At 51.5% G+C, this 15,331-nt stretch overlaps 1 protein-coding gene across 2 annotated transcripts in view; it reads right to left on the bottom strand.

The window, feature by feature from the left end:
- EFHD1 (EF-hand domain family member D1) overlaps window positions 1–15,331 on the bottom strand; it is a 40,872-nt gene that overhangs the window by 16,849 nt on the left and 8,692 nt on the right. The gene's annotated exons all lie outside the window — the stretch shown is intronic.

Here is a 15,331-nt window from a genome sequence, read left to right as displayed (position 1 = left end):
ATGGACCCACTATATTCACACGGAGCAACCAGAGATTCCAGTAGCCTCCCCTCGGGTTTCTCTACCCCCATTTCCACCAACCACTCCTCTCATCCTTCTGTCTCCTGCTTATGCTTCCTGCCCTTGCACGAGGCCATGAATCAGGCTTGGTCACTGCACTCTGGCTTTATGCTTTGCCCTCTAGCTCACTCATCTAGTTTCCAGTTCTGAATGGTCACTTTTGTGTGAGGGACAGCTGAGAGAGGTCCCAGCTCTGCCCTCTTGTCTGAGTTTTAACCACAGAGCCAGCACCTCTGCTGGTTGTCCCTCGAGCCCCCCATCCCTCTGCCTGGAAACAAACCCAGCCACCCCACGTGGGGATCCAGCCCTGCCCTCTACTCCAGAATGCCTCGGTCAGCCAGTAGGGCCTTCTTTAGCCTCTGGCCTCTGCTTTCTCCTGACACTCCACCTGCCTGCTCTACACACTTGGACTATTACAGCATTTTCTCACAGACTCCCTGGCCTCCTTCCTTCAAGTCCTTCTTATTTTCTGCTGCCCAGACTTCTCTCTTTGCTCTCTTACTTTAAAAAACATTATTCATGCATAATCGCCAAAAGGTGGAAACAACCCACATATCCATTGACAAATAAGTGGATAAATAAAATGTGGTATATCCATACAATGGGATATGGCATATTTATACAATAGAATATTATTTGCAATAAAATGGAATGAAATTATGATACATGCTGCGACATGAATGAACCTTGACAACATTATGCTAGGGTTGAAATAAGCCAGACACAAAAGACAAATACTGCACAATTACATTTAGATGAGGTATCTAGAATTCATAGCAATAGAAAGTAGAACAGTGGTTGGCAGGGAGTGGGGGAATGAGGAGTTACTGTTTAATGGACTAGAGCCACTATTTTCAACCAGTGTTCAGCGGCACACTGGTGTGTCCTAAGAGTTTTTTGTTTTTTCTGTTTTTTTAAAAATATATTTTATTGATTTTTTACAGAGAGGAAGGGAGAGAGATAGAGAGAGTTAGAAACATTGATGAGAGAGAAACATCGATCAGCTGCCTCCTGCACATCTCCCACTGGGGATGTGCCCACAACCCAGGTACATGCCCTTGACCGGAATCGAACCTGGGACCTTTCAGTCCGCAGGCCGACGCTCTATCCACTGAGCCAAACTGGTTTCGGAAAGAGTTTTTAAAACATGCAATACCTGATACATCATCAGGGGCACTGACCTCTTTTCCCTTAAATTGTCAAAGAAAAAAATGACAACAACCAACACAACAATAACTGTCTGGTGTAAATGACAGTTATACCTAATTTTGTTGTTGTTGTTGTTAGATTGGCAAAAAAAAAAAAAAAAAAAAAAAAATTTGTGTGCCACAGAATTTTAGTAATGAGTTTATGTGTGCCATGAGATGAAAAAGGTTGAAAATCTCTGGGCTAGAGTTTCAGTTTGGGATATGAAAAAGTTTCTGGAGACGGATGGTGGTAATAGTTACAGGAGAATGTGAATGTACATTTAATGGTTAAGATGGTAAATTTTATGTGTATTTTAGCACTTTAAAAAATTAAATTAAAAAAATCTGGTTTCTTCACTATTTATCTCGCCCTTCCCCCAACCTAACAACAAAAGCCCACCATTGTTGGGAACCACACCACCACCCACCAGGAATTACAGCCTGTAGGCAACCAGAAATCCATCTCTGTGGGCTGGAGGTATTCTGAGGCCCACAGGGTCAGGCTGGAGACGAGGCCCGTACTCCTCAGCATGATCTGTTCCAGCCACAGTGGCTGACTCATGCCAATCCTCCCACCCAGAACACACCACCCACCCACCCCTGACTCTCTACAGTGGCCTTTCTATACCCCAGAACTCTGGAAGCTGCCCCCTTTTCTCCTCTGATCTCCAACAACACCCACTGCCTGTCCCCCTCTGGAACTCGCTGATGTGACCTCCTTCTGCATGGCATCTTCTAACTCAAGCAGCTCTGGTCTCTCACTAAGCACTGCCTCCTTGCCTAGAAGAATCACAGTACAAGTGCTACTGGGTGCAGGCGAGACCCCTCGGTCTGCTGGTGACTCCAAGGGACACTTAAGGACAAGACAGGTGTTCCAGGTCTGGAATGAGCAAGGTTCTTCCGGGTTTCCAGGAAGGGGGCAGAGTATATGAATCACAGACGGACCAGTCCAGGATCTAGTATTACCAAAGGATGGTTTCTGAGCCCTTTACAAAGGAAGCAATGATTGCCATCAGTTCAATAAATATAATTCAGGGCCTTATTTACTTGGTTTTAACTTCTTTTTAAAGTAACGGCTTTATTGAGATATAATGTATATCATAAAATTCATTTTTAAAATTTGAATGCACAAGATTGTGTAGCCACCATCACTATTTAATTCCAGAACATTTTCGTCACCCAAAAATAAATCTGTATGGTTATTCCCATTCTCCTCTCCCCAACACCAGCCCCTAGCAACTGCTAGTTTGTTTTCTGTCTTTCTGTATTTGCCTATCTGGACAGTTCAGATAAATGAAATCATACCATATGTGACCTTTCGTATCTGGTTTCTTTCATTTAGCATAATGTTTTCAAGGTTCATCCATGTTGTGGCATATGTTAATCGGTATTTTATTCCTTTTTATTTATTGCCAAATAATGTGCTATTGTATAAATACATTATACTTTATTTATCCAGTCATCAGTTGATAGACATTTGAGTTGTTTCCACTTTTGGGTTATAAACAATGCTGCTATCACACTCACGGACAAGTTTTTGTGTACACATACATTTTCATTTCCCTTAGGTATATATCCAAGAGTGGAATTGCTGAGTCACATGTTCATTTGCTTTTGAAACAAGATTGTCAAGCTAGTCCAACAGAAAGCCAAGGCTAACCTGTTATCTCAGAGGGGCCAGGGTGAGCAAGGCCCCTCTGATAGGCTGCTGGGGGAAAGATAAACAGGTCATAGATGCCTATACAATTAGGTGGGTTTGCTATTGGGTGTAAAGCAACCTAGAAAGGGTACCAACTATCACATTTGCTGGCGACACAAAGCTGGGGCAGAAGCAAGGCCCAAAGATCTCAGCAAACTGGTGATGTCCAGGGATATATCAGAGCAAGGAAGAGCTCATGTTATCTAGCAATTCCACTTCTGGGTATACACCCAACAGTATTGAAAGCAGGGACTTGGCCCGGCCAGCATGGCTCAGTGGTTGAATGTCAACCTATGAACCAGGAGGTCACGGTTCGATTCCCGGTCAGGGCACATCCCCAGGTTGCAGGTTCAATTCCCAGTGTAGAGCATGCAGGAGGCAGCTGATCAATGATTCTCTCTCGTCATTAATGTTTCTCTCTCTTTCTCCCTTTCCCCTCCTCTCTGAAATCAATAAAAAAATATTTTTTTTAAAAAAAAGAAAGCAGGGACTCGAACATGTGTATAGCAGCATTATTCATAATAGTCAAAGGTGAAAACAATTCAAATGCCCATTGATGGATGACTAAATAAACAAAATGTGGTGTGTACTTACAGTGGGATATTATTCAGTTTTAAAAAGGAAAGAGCCCGGCCAGTGTGGCTCAGTTGGTTGACCGTCAACCCATGAACCAGGAGGTCATTGGTTCGATTCCTGGTCAGAGCACATGCCTGGGTTGCGGGCTCAATCCTCAATAGGGGGCAAGCAGGAGGCAGTCAATTGATGTATCTCTCTCATTGATGTTTCTTTCTCTCTATCCCTCTCCTTTCCTCTCTAAAAATCAATAAAAACATATTTAAAAAAAAGAAAATGGAAGGAAATTCTGGCACATGCTACAACATGGACAAATACTGTATGATTCCACTTATATGAGGTACCTAAAATAGACTCACAGAGACAGAAAGTAGAATGGTGGTGGGAATGGAATGGAGCGCTATTATTTCATTGTTACTGTTAACAGAGTTTCAGTTTTACAAGATGAAAAGAATTGTGGAGATGGATGGTGGTGATGGTTGCACAACAATGTGAATACACATAATGCCACTGAAACTGTGCACTTAATAATGGGTAAAATAGTAAAATTTATACCTTATCACAATTTTTTTTAAAGGCAAGCTCACAAAACTAAGTCCTCCTCGCCCACTTCTCAGGTGCAGGTTTTGGAGGAAAGGGCTCAGTGGTATGTGCAATGACATTTGGAGATTTGCCAGGCGTCAGTGAGTTTGAGGGCTGCCCAAAACCCATGGGTAAAATCGTGATGGTGAGAAGGAAAAGTTCCAAATCCTGGATAAAGGGGGCGCAGTACTCCCCAGCCCACAATGGTCAGCTCCACTCCAGGCTGATCCCAACACCGGGGGACATGGGCCTGGTCAGTGGGGAGCACCGGGGAAGGGGGATGGTGTTTAAGACCCCACACCAGGATTAGAGTAGAAGGAACCTGGAGCACCTGGCGCCGGGGAGCAGAGAGCTGTCCTCAGATTGTGCGTTTACTTCCCAGGAACCTTTCCGAAGGACGGCGAGGACTGGGCTCTGTGCGTGGCCAGGACAGAAGCGGCCTTAGCCAACACAAGGAAGAGCTCTCTGGCAAAAACAGGCGACTAGGAGGAGACCTGAGAAAGGAGAGCTCTTACAAACAGGCCACGGGGACAGTCTCCGTTACAGGGAGTCCTAGTCAAAGTAAACAGGCTTCTTTAGGTGGAACTTTCCAGAGCCTTCCATACGGTCATGTGTCTGAGACTTAGCAGAGGAAAACAGCACACAGACTCGTCTGCTCACTAGTCTCTGCCTCTGGGAATTTCCACCCGAGGAGGCACAACGGGCAACCTGGGGTACCAAAGAGAATACTTTGGGAAACACTTCCCTGGGCAATTCCAGAAGGGCAACCAGTGAAACGACCAGGACAACTGCTTCCATGCTGAGATTTTGAATGAAATGGCCTCCACCCACTGCTCAGCCCACAGCGTGCATTCCACCAAAGTTTGCGGAGGAAACTAAAGTGATGAAGGGGGAGGGGTGCATTCAAGATGTGAACCATTGGGGGCTGAAGCCGAGAGGGTTAGGATCTGGACACTAAGGAAGGAAAAGAGAAGGCAGGAAAGTAACAGCCCCAAAACTTAGGTGAAAAGACTGAGGAGGGCCAGAACGAAGAGGTAAGCAGGGGCGAGGATGGAGATAAGAAAAGATCAGGGAACAAAGTGGGAATTTGTCCTGGGGTGGGGGGCGGGGAGGGGCACGAGGAGGACCATTGTCTCCCTGCTCCCCTAGCCTGGAGCGACATGCCTTCCCCCCCTCCTCCCCTGCCCCCCCCTCCCCCACCCCCAGCACAGAGGGGCTGTGGATAGGAGGCCATGCATGGGGAGGGGCTTGGAGACTTTCTTCTTGTTTTTCTCATCTGGATTCTGGTTGTGAGGAGTTCAGAAGGTTTAGAAAACCTTTACTTTAGGCCCAGAAGCTTCAAACATTCTCCAGGCCTAAGAAAAAGGGCAAATATGTCAGAAAGGGACTCAGCACAGACTGGAAACAGGCTAAGGAATTCCACTTGCTGTGACTGGGCTGGAAGTTTGGTTTGACCACTTTTTCCTGCCTGGAAGCAGAGCCCACCACCCAGGGGCAGATCCCAGACAGAAGAAAGAGCCGAAGCTGCAGCCGAGCAGCCCCGCAGCCCCACTGGGGTCCTGCCGTGAGCCACCAGCTTGGCACAGGAATAGACAGTGTGTAGACAAAGAGGGGACATCTCCAAGGCCAAGAAAGACAGGGAAGGAAGGGGTCATGAGCCAGCCACCGCCTAACTCCCAGGGACGCGGCAAAGGCTGCTTTCGTTGTTCCTGCTGGAAGCCCCGGCCAAGTGCCATCTCTGCAAGTCCTGGCAGGACTATAAAGTGATCCCAGGAGTGGCATCTTCACTCCTCCCCGTGGAGCTGGGATTGATCATTCAGACCGTCTAGGAGGGTTTGTCCATAGTCCCTTCCTTCAGGGCCTGCATTTGCAAGAGAGGCAAAAATCTTCCTAGGGCACCTTACTGTGTTATCTGCTCCTCTCCAAGGATCTAAGACTACCTACGTGTGCAGCACACACAATGGGATTCAAAGTGCCTAATAACTAAAACCGGCCTGCTTTGCAGTTCACGATGCATTGTCTCGGATTCTAATCCTTTTCATCTTTACAAGTCCTATGAAGAATTACTAATAGCCACCTGTTTCTTGTTTTATTGAGAGCTTACTAAGTGCCAGGCACTGTGCTAAATCACCTCGCTGCACTCCACAGTTCTGTAAAGTGGTGATTAGTCACCCACTTGACAGATGGTGACAGCTGAGGTAGGCAGCGAAGCCAAGTCCTGTGTGGATCACAATGAACCTGGGACTTCCAAACAGGAGCTTGGCTTTACATGGGCGTGGGGAACGCAAAAATGATCATTAACTGAGTTTATGCCATGTGGCCCTCCACTCCAGGGAGGCCAGGGGGCACGGGGCCTACTCAATGTCCCAATGAACAGACCACTACTGCAACTGTGAGGTTTACACCTCTTACAATTTATATATGAAGCCTATGGCAGAAGTGACAGGAGCCACGTTGCTGAGTCCTGAATGTGGGTGGATTCTGATTTTGGTCTTAAAGCATGATGCTTTGGACTGCCCGAATCTGCAGTCATTCATTTTTGGCCAAGAGAATACTGATGTTGCCATCTTACAAACATTTGGAGAAAGTCTCACCAGCCAAGTCCTTCAAATAAATTTAAACTGATTTAAACCCCCAACACACCCTCTGAGGGATGTAGTACTGTTTGGCTGATGAAGAAACGAGGCCCATCAAGGTCAACCAGCCCAAGGTCACTAGGCCTAGTGAGGTTAGCCAGGAGGACATCCATCCGGATGCCCAAGCCTGCAGCCCAACCCTGGGGCTGGGAGGCATGGCCACCGGAGGTAGGTTCTGGGGAAGGAAGATTTGATATCAGGCCAGTCCTTACACAATGCCAAGGTTGCCCCTCCAAGGACGGTTCGCAGAGACAGGTTAGCCAAAGCTAAGGTAGAGAGGAGTTTCTGGGGGAAGTCAGGTGTGAAAAAGGTAAGGGCCTTTCTGAAGGTTGTAAGATTCTCTACATTATTACCACATCCCATGGTGGGTGTGGCTACAGGTGCTGGAGGTGCAGACCCTGAGGGGAGGTGCCCAGGCTGGCCCACAGGGTCCAACTATCTTCCTTAATGTGCTCAGAGGCCCTCTTCTCAAGCAACTGCAATGTGGAAGCCCCTTTAGACAAGGCCGCTGAAAATCGCTCATCTTCCAGCACACTGGGGCCTGTGGGAAGGCGAATGAAGTTGGATATGTCCTCCTTATTCTAGAAAACTCTTTTGCTGCCTGCCCCATGAAAATGCTATCACGTTCCTTGCCATTGGAATCCAGCCCTGAGAAAAGGAAACAGCACCTAGAACAACCTGCCCGAGTCGGGCCCACCCGCACTGCCCAATCGGCAGGGCCACCTGCCAGGCATTGCCCCTGGAGACAGATGTCACTTCCCAGCACTGGGATGTGGGACCAGGTCACAGGGGAACCTGGAAGGGGAGGGCCTGGAGAGGGAGGGCAACCATGGCCCGGTGAGGCCCCGCAGGCAGAGTCCCAGCCCAGCGTAGCTGGGGCCTTCTCTCTCTCTACAAGCCTGGCCTAAACCTGCATTCACACCCCCACCATTTCAAACCATCAAAACATGTCCTTTTCCTCCCCACAGTTTACATCTTTCAAATGCTTGCAGGATTATTAGAATTCCCTTAAGCCCTTGGCTCCCCACTACTAATACCTTAGCTCCTTTCTTTCTATAATTTAAATTTTAACCCAGCCTTTTCTTATTAAAGACAACCCAGGGTATTAAAGAAAAACCACATGTAATCCCCAAACCTAGCACCCTTTTGTGTTTCCTGGGGCTTCCCTCTAGCCCTCCTCGGGATTGGTGACCTTTCCCCACGTTTTTGCTTTAAAATGTCTTCAGTCCTGCCCTGGCCAGCGTGGTTCAGTGGGTTGGGCGTGGTCCTGTGCACCAAAAGGTTGACAGTGGACTCCCAGTCAGGGCACTTGCCGGGCTTGCAGGTTCAATCGGGTAGGGGGCCTGCAGGAGGCAGTGGATGGATGATTCTCTCTCATCGTTGATGTTTCTATCTCTCTCTCCCTCTCCCTTCCACTCTCTGAGATCAATTGAAAAAACACACATATAAATAAATATATTTTTAAATCTTTAAAATGTCCTCAGTCCCTGTCATCTGCCTACTCTCCAGGTTTTGTCAGGGAGAGTCTCTGGTCCGAGCAGCAAGGAGGATGGCCCTGCTGACACAGGCCGGGTTCAAGCCCAGCCCTGCCACTCACTTGGGAGAGGCCTGGGCTGGGGGCCCTCTGCAGACTGGGTGTGAGAGCCATCTGTGCCGTGCAGGGTGGGAGAGGGGCCAGACGGAGATAAGACGCCGGCACTGGCCCCTGCACCTGGGAAGCAGCCAGCGCGAGGGAGCTATTTCTAAAAGCAGTGCCTGTCTGCAGCCACGAAGAGGAAGCCGACAGCTTCCAGGGCTTCTGCTCTGCATTGCTGCCCACACCCAACCAGGCCTCAGACAGGTTCCACCATCTTAGCATTCGGCAGGGAACCCAAATCCACAGCCCGCGGGGCTCCCTGCGCTCAGTCTCCACCAGCCCTTAGTGAGGGACCCCGCCCAGCCATCCTATGTCAGGGGATTAGGTCTGCTCCCAAGGGCCCACTCTTTACTGACTGGGGTAGGTCAGCAGGGCCAGGCTGAGATCTCTGAACACACAGCTGTGTGTGCCTATGACCTAGAAAAGCCCCCAGCCTGGCCAGAGGGGCCAGTGATGCCTAGTCCTCACCCCACCAAAGGCCCTAGCAAGGGAGCGAGGGCCAGCTTCCAATGTGGGCCCAGAGCTGGCAGCTCCTCTTTCCACGAATCACTGGGCTCCCACTGTGCGGAGCCCCTGGGTTTTCTTGGTTTTCAGCACACAAATAATCTTGCCTTAATGGAAGAAAGAAGCCGCCAGCTTTTGTCTGAAAGCTCAGCCATCAGAAACTCCCCAGGGACCCCTCAGAAGGGGGCTCTCAGGGGGGTGGCAGTGCCCCAGAAAATGCCTTAGTGTTGGGGGATCATGCCTCAGACCCCACCAGGACATCGGAACACCCCCACTTTTCTTTCAAAAGGCCTTGTATGGAAATTATGTATTTCAAACAGGCAGGGGCTGGCTACTCAAAGTGTGGTCCCTGGACCAGGTCACCCAGGATCGTTAGAAATGTAATATCAGGCCCCGCCCCAGACCTGCTGGATCAGAACCTGCGTTTCTATGACTCCTGCTGGCGCCCAGGCTCTTTCAAGTAGGAGAAAGGCACTGTGCCAGACTATCCCCAAGGTGAGTGGCCTTTCCTGGGCTGCCCCCCCAACGCCCCACCTTCTCACTGCGCGGATCCCTAACTGGGCCTATCCACATGAGCCTCCGGACTCCCCAAGTCACAGGACGGTCCCTCCTCCTCCAGACTCCCCTGGCTGCCCATCCTTAGTCTCTGGTTTCCTAGTCTTTGTGTGGGTCCCCCTCCACCTCCCAGCTGTCAACTCATCTGCTGCTCCTTCCTTCCTCCTTTCCTTCCTGCTTGCTGCAGGGAAACCAGATCTCCAAGTGTGTTACCACTGCTTGCAAAGTAAGAGTAAGCAGGCTCTGAGCAAGGGCCCGGGGGACTCGCAGGAGTTAAGTACAAAAGCTTGAGCCCAAAGTCTTTGATTTCCAATCAGGCTGCTCCCAGCCAGCTTTGTCGAATGAGCTCCCGGCTTTGTCAAGTTCTATTCACCCTCTCACTCACCACCAGGCTCCTAGCTACCTGGGGCCACTCCCAAGCAGGAGGAACGCACAAAGACCAGTCCCAGCGGGAAGCAGAGGTACAAAGAGACAGTTGAGCTGTGATAAGGCCGGAACTTGGGCAGAGCTGGAGTGGAAGGAGGTGGCTGGGACAGGGGAGCAAATGTGCTGAAAGGGAGCCACCATCACCCATCTAGTCCAGAGAGGCCAGGATGTCCCAGAAGGGGGCAGAGGGCCAGCTCTCACAAAGCATTCTGGGAGAGTTGTGTCTGTCAAAGGGCAACAGGGGACGACCCTCAAAGAGTTTGAGGCAGAGACGCAACATCAGATAGCTGTTTCGGAAAGGCCTCTCAGCTCTGTGTGCAGAATGGATTTTTGGGGGGTGGGGATGAGCAGGCTAAGGCAGGGGGCCCAGTTGGGGAATGCCACGTAGTAGTCCTAGCCATGGAGGGATGCAGCGGGGGCAATGGTGAGGTGGGAGTGGTACCGGCTACAGGTGAACACCAGCTTCACCTGTTCTGTGCACAGCCAGTGCTGCGGGTTCTCATTGTGGCCAATTCCTTCCTTTTCTGGCACAAGGCCAACCTCTTGACAGGCTGCAGGAGCCCAGTGGAGGCTGGGTCTTGTCCCCACCGTCAGCCACAGCACCCTGTAGTTCCACACATCATACGCGGTGTCTGAAAGCTCTTAAAGAAAAGTGGGGGCAGCCCTGGCCGGATAGCTTACTTTATTGGAGCATTGTCCCGATACACCAAGGTTGTGGGTTCAATCCCTGGTCAGGCACATATAAGAATCAACCAATGAATGCATAAATAAGTAGAACAACAAATGTCTCTCTCTCTCTCTTTCCCTTCCTCTAAAATCAATTAAAAAAAAATTTTTTTAAAGTGGGGCAGAGCTGAGCTCCCCCGCTACAGAACACCCACTGTGTGCTCAGCAGAGGGGAGGCAGAGTCAGGCAGCTGCTACTCAGGCTTCAGTGCAGTCAGGGAAATCTACTTAGTCCCAAATGCATGCCGGGGAGTGGCCCTACCGGGGACTGCCACATGGATTCAGGAAGGGAGATGGCAAGGGGTGATGGCACAGGACAGCAGCTCGCTGCACCAAGCCCCCTAACCCCCAGCCTCATGCTCTTAAACTGGATGCCATAACTCAATAGTGGGAAGACCTCAATGCAAACCCTCCTGCTGATGCCAGCAACCCAGAATGGAAACAAAGCAAACCAGTCCCCACAGCCATCCCCAAAGGAACATGCCAGAGACAATGCCATAACAGGTCAGTGGTGCAGTATTTCAGCCACACTGAAGGCACAAATACCCTCTGACCACGAAGGAACTGAAAGGTGGGGTGCAGAGGGAAGAGCCCTGGAAAGCTTCTGACTCAGCAACGCACGTGTAACAGTAACAATTCCTCCTCCTGGAGCCTGGAGGGGCTCCCCCCGAGGAAGGTGGAAGGCAGCAGTGGCTGGGACTGTGCTCCTGGGGTCAGACTCCCCTGGCTCAAACCCCTGGTGACCTCATGTGCTGTGTGTCCCTGGGCAAGTTACTCGAACTCTCTGAGCTTCCATTTCCTCCTTTGTCTAGTTGTTGCCAAAATGAAAGGAAGTCAGATAAACTCTCAGCTTATCAATGAGGGCTCACTTTTCTAGTTTTGGTTGCTATTATCTCTTTAAGAGAAAGACCCTCATCCTGGGGCCTCCCCTTAGTCCTTTGGAAATTGGGGCACACTCTTGCTGGGTTTGGGCAAATATGGGCTGGAGACTGTTTGGGGACAGGGGCATGGGGTGAGTGGATCTGGGAATCTTGAGTTCCAAGCAATCCATCCAGAAAGGAGGTGAGACGAAAGGACCAAGGCTGTGAGGACTCCACAGTCGGGTCCCAAGGGAAGCCTCTCTGGACAAAGGCTGATAGGGGGAGGGGAGGGTAAAGGCTCTTCTGATCAGGGATGTCGAGCCGGTTGATGGTGGGTTCTTTGCTGTGAGTGAGCAGTAAGGGGGTGCCTCCCCTTAGGTCCCAACTTGCCCCGTAAAAGTCCTGAGGGGCCAGACAACCAGGCAGAGGAGCCACTGGAAACCCAGCTCTGGGAATTCCCAGGAGCCCTGTGAGTCTCGGGGGACAGGTGCCCCCAAACAGCCGGGGGTTTTCATACCCAGACTTGGTCAGGCCTGGGGCAGCCCCTGCAGTGCCTCGCCCCTCTTGGCCCCCAAGACCAGGAGGAGTCTGGGAGGAAAATAGCCAGGGGAGGCACAAGTCTCGGGGGAGGCCGGGGCCGCAGGCCCAGCTGAAGTGGGCAGTGGAGGACGAGGCTATGGCTCCAAACGGGGAGGAAGAGCACCTGGCTGCCGCCCTCAGAGCCTGGCTCTCCACCCACTGCTTCCCTGCCGGCCAGTCCTTCTCCTGTGTCCCTGCTCTGGGCTGGCACCACCTTAAATCCAGCGGCCCTGCCGGGGCCAGAGGGACCTGCAGCTCCCTTAGTGGAAAGAACATGGGGCTGGAACTGGAGTGACCTAATTAAGGCTGTGACCGCACACCAAGTAGTCACGCGATCTTGGGGACAACCTGAGAAGGTGGTCACTTACCTTTTTCCACATCTCACTTACAGGCGTGTGCCCGTGTGGCACGCGGTCCGTGTCACTGCTAGAAGGAACTGTGCTACCTCATTGAGAGCTCCCATTCCTCTGGCAGCCCTGGGAGCTGCCCAGCTCCCCTGGGGCACTAATTAGGGCCTCAGTGCAGCTCCAGAGGAGACCCTCTGCTGGGGTCAAGGCACCCCTGCCCTCCAATGGCCCTGGGGTGACCGGGGGCCTGGAGGAAGAAGTTAGCCACACAACCACAAAGACCCACCCCTGCCTTCCCAGGGCAAACCCTATGGAGAGGGAGGGGAACCTCACAAAATCAACAATAACGGACAGTTCTATAATAATAACTAAGTGTTACCAATTAGACAATGCGGGGTGTGGGAGAGAGGCTGTGGGGGGCCATCAGGCCCGCAAGAGGAGGACCAGGCTGGGGGAACCGGCGGGAGAGGAATGCAATAGCCAGCGGGGCCTGGCCTTGAGGTGCTCATGAGGAGTCTGGACTTTGTTCCGTGGGCAATAGGGAGCTACCAAATGTTGTATGTTGTCCCCAAAGGTTCTGAAACAGAAAACAAGGTAATGAGGTCTGGGCTCTGGCAAGAGGATGGATGGGAGGAGGACAGTCTAGGGCAGTGATGGCGAACCTTTTGAGCTCGGCGTGTCAGCATTTTGAAAAACCCTAACTTAACTCTGGTGCCGTGTCACATATAGAAATTTTTTGATATTTGCAACCATAGTAAAACAAAGATTTATCTTTTTGATATTTATTTTATATATTTAAATGCCATTTAACAAAGAAAAATCAACCAAAAAAATGAGTTCGCGTGTCACCTCTGACACGCGTGTCATAGGTTCGCCATCACTGGTCTAGGAGGAAGCTGCCCCGGCCTAGGGCAGGTGGTCCAGTGAGGTCTGGAGGGCAGGAAGCCGGCAGAAGCTGTGCCACACGTGGCCCCACCTCTCTATGGAGGTGGCGTTGCCAGGACAGCTGAGATTTGGAGCCTAAGAAGCTGGAGATGGAATGATATTAATTAACGAGAGAAGCTCATTGGCACAGGGGACAAGAGTGCAGGCTGCCTGGGTTCCAATCACACCACTTACACCATGTGTGACATTGGGCAAGTTACTTAGCTTCTCTGTGTCTCAGTTTCCTCACCTGTAAACGGGGGATGATAACAGTACCCATCTCAGTGATTCTGATGTGTAAATGCTAAAAACAGTGCCTGCACACAGTAGGTGCTCTGTAAGCAATGGTTGTTAGGTGGTGTTGGGGAGCCCAGTGCTCAGTAAAATTGGCCTTTGTAGGTAGGGCAGGGTGGGGTGGGGCAAGCATGAGGCATTTAGGGAGGGGCAGAGTAGGCAGGATCGGGGACAGCAACTCTCCAAGGCCAGGACAGAGTTCACCAGGTCCTTTGAGCACAGAGCTAGGGTGGTCAGCAGCCAGATCTTCTTGTTGGAGAGGTAATGGCTGGGGCCACTGTCCCAGGCACAATGGGTGTTCAGTGAGCAGTGCTGGGTGGGGCTGCGGGTCCACAGAGTGTCTAACCCCAGAGCTGGGACCAGCTGCAGCCCTCGGTTCCCCCTGCCATTCCCACCAGGATGGGGTAGAGGGGCCAGCCCTGGGCACATGACAGTATGAAAGCCCCAAGTACGTCCTCCTATTTTCACAAACCAGGTCCACGCCGGAAAAGGGCTAAACGGCCTGTCGGTGACCCAGGGGCGGCCTTGCGTGGTGAGAGGCCGTGCAGCCACACCAGCCACCAGAGGTGGGGTCAGCCCTTCAGAATCAGGCCCCAGCGAGGCTGGAAGGAATCGCTGCTCTGTCCTGTCCCTACTTCCCCAAGGCTCCCGCTGGCCTGGAACCAGGAACTGTCCAAGGAGACTGCTGCTGGCACTGGCAACCCGGTCCTCACCTCCAAAAGCAAAGAATGTACCTTCATTCAGCCAACACGGGGGGTGCCCAGGCTGAGATGAAAAGAAGATAAAACCAGGCCAGACACCCCCACACCCATCCACCCACGCCTGCACAAAGGCCTCCATGCCGAGAAGGGGCCCTGGCAACAGAACCCCAGGCAGCGCTGAAAGGAATGAGGGCCCTCCATGCACTCGACTCCCAGCCAAAGATGGTGGCTGGCCCCACGCACTCACCAACTCTCCCTCTGCAGCCCCTTCCAAAGGGAGGAACTCAGAGACTGGTGATGACAGAAAGTAAAGGAGGTTTGGGGAGAGAAGAGAGAGAAGCGGGGGAGGCATCAGCAAAGAGTTTTCAAAGACAAAGCAGGTGAGGAGTGTCACTGATCAATTTGCCCCAGGAAGCCAGTTGGCTCCAGATGCAGAGGCCGGGTGGCGGGTCCCGCAACGCCAGGCTCTCGGTAAGGTAAAAGGACTACTTCGGGCAAAAGCAGTTTTGCTGAGAGTTGGCCGAGGGAATGTTGACACAGAAACACATCCTCCACCCCCGAAACATACACACAGTGCTCCCAGCTGCCAGGGATCCACAACCACAGGCAGAGAGAAACCATAAGGGTCTCCACTAAAACAGCAGGAGTGAGTGTCCCAGAGAAATGACCTCTACACTCAGGCACTCAGGAGCCCCTGGGAATGGGCTGCTTGCTACCTGGTGTCTGGAATCCAAGCCTGTGTCTAAGCCCCTCTCATGTACACAAAATCACAGAGGGACAGAAGAGAGCCACAGCACCCTGCTCAGGAACAGACCCCAAAGGACACAGGGGGCCCCTTCCCTTCCTCAATGACAGAGCTACCATTGTGGACGGGGACTGGCCCCGCAGGGAAGGGAGCCCTGTTGTGGTCCCATCATGGTCATCACCTTCCTCTGGGTAGTCACTTGGCTGGGTGGGCCCATGACCCAGTGCTGGCCATGGGATGCCAGAGGCTGGCTGAGGGGAAGACTTGGGAAAGATTTCCTCATTGTTTAGAAGAACCC

Source organism: Myotis nattereri (genome assembly GCF_964212035.1).
Source record: "Myotis nattereri genome assembly, chromosome: 7".
Lineage (NCBI taxonomy): Eukaryota > Metazoa > Chordata > Mammalia > Chiroptera > Vespertilionidae > Myotis > Myotis nattereri.
This window is presented reverse-complemented; position numbering and strand designations above follow the sequence as displayed.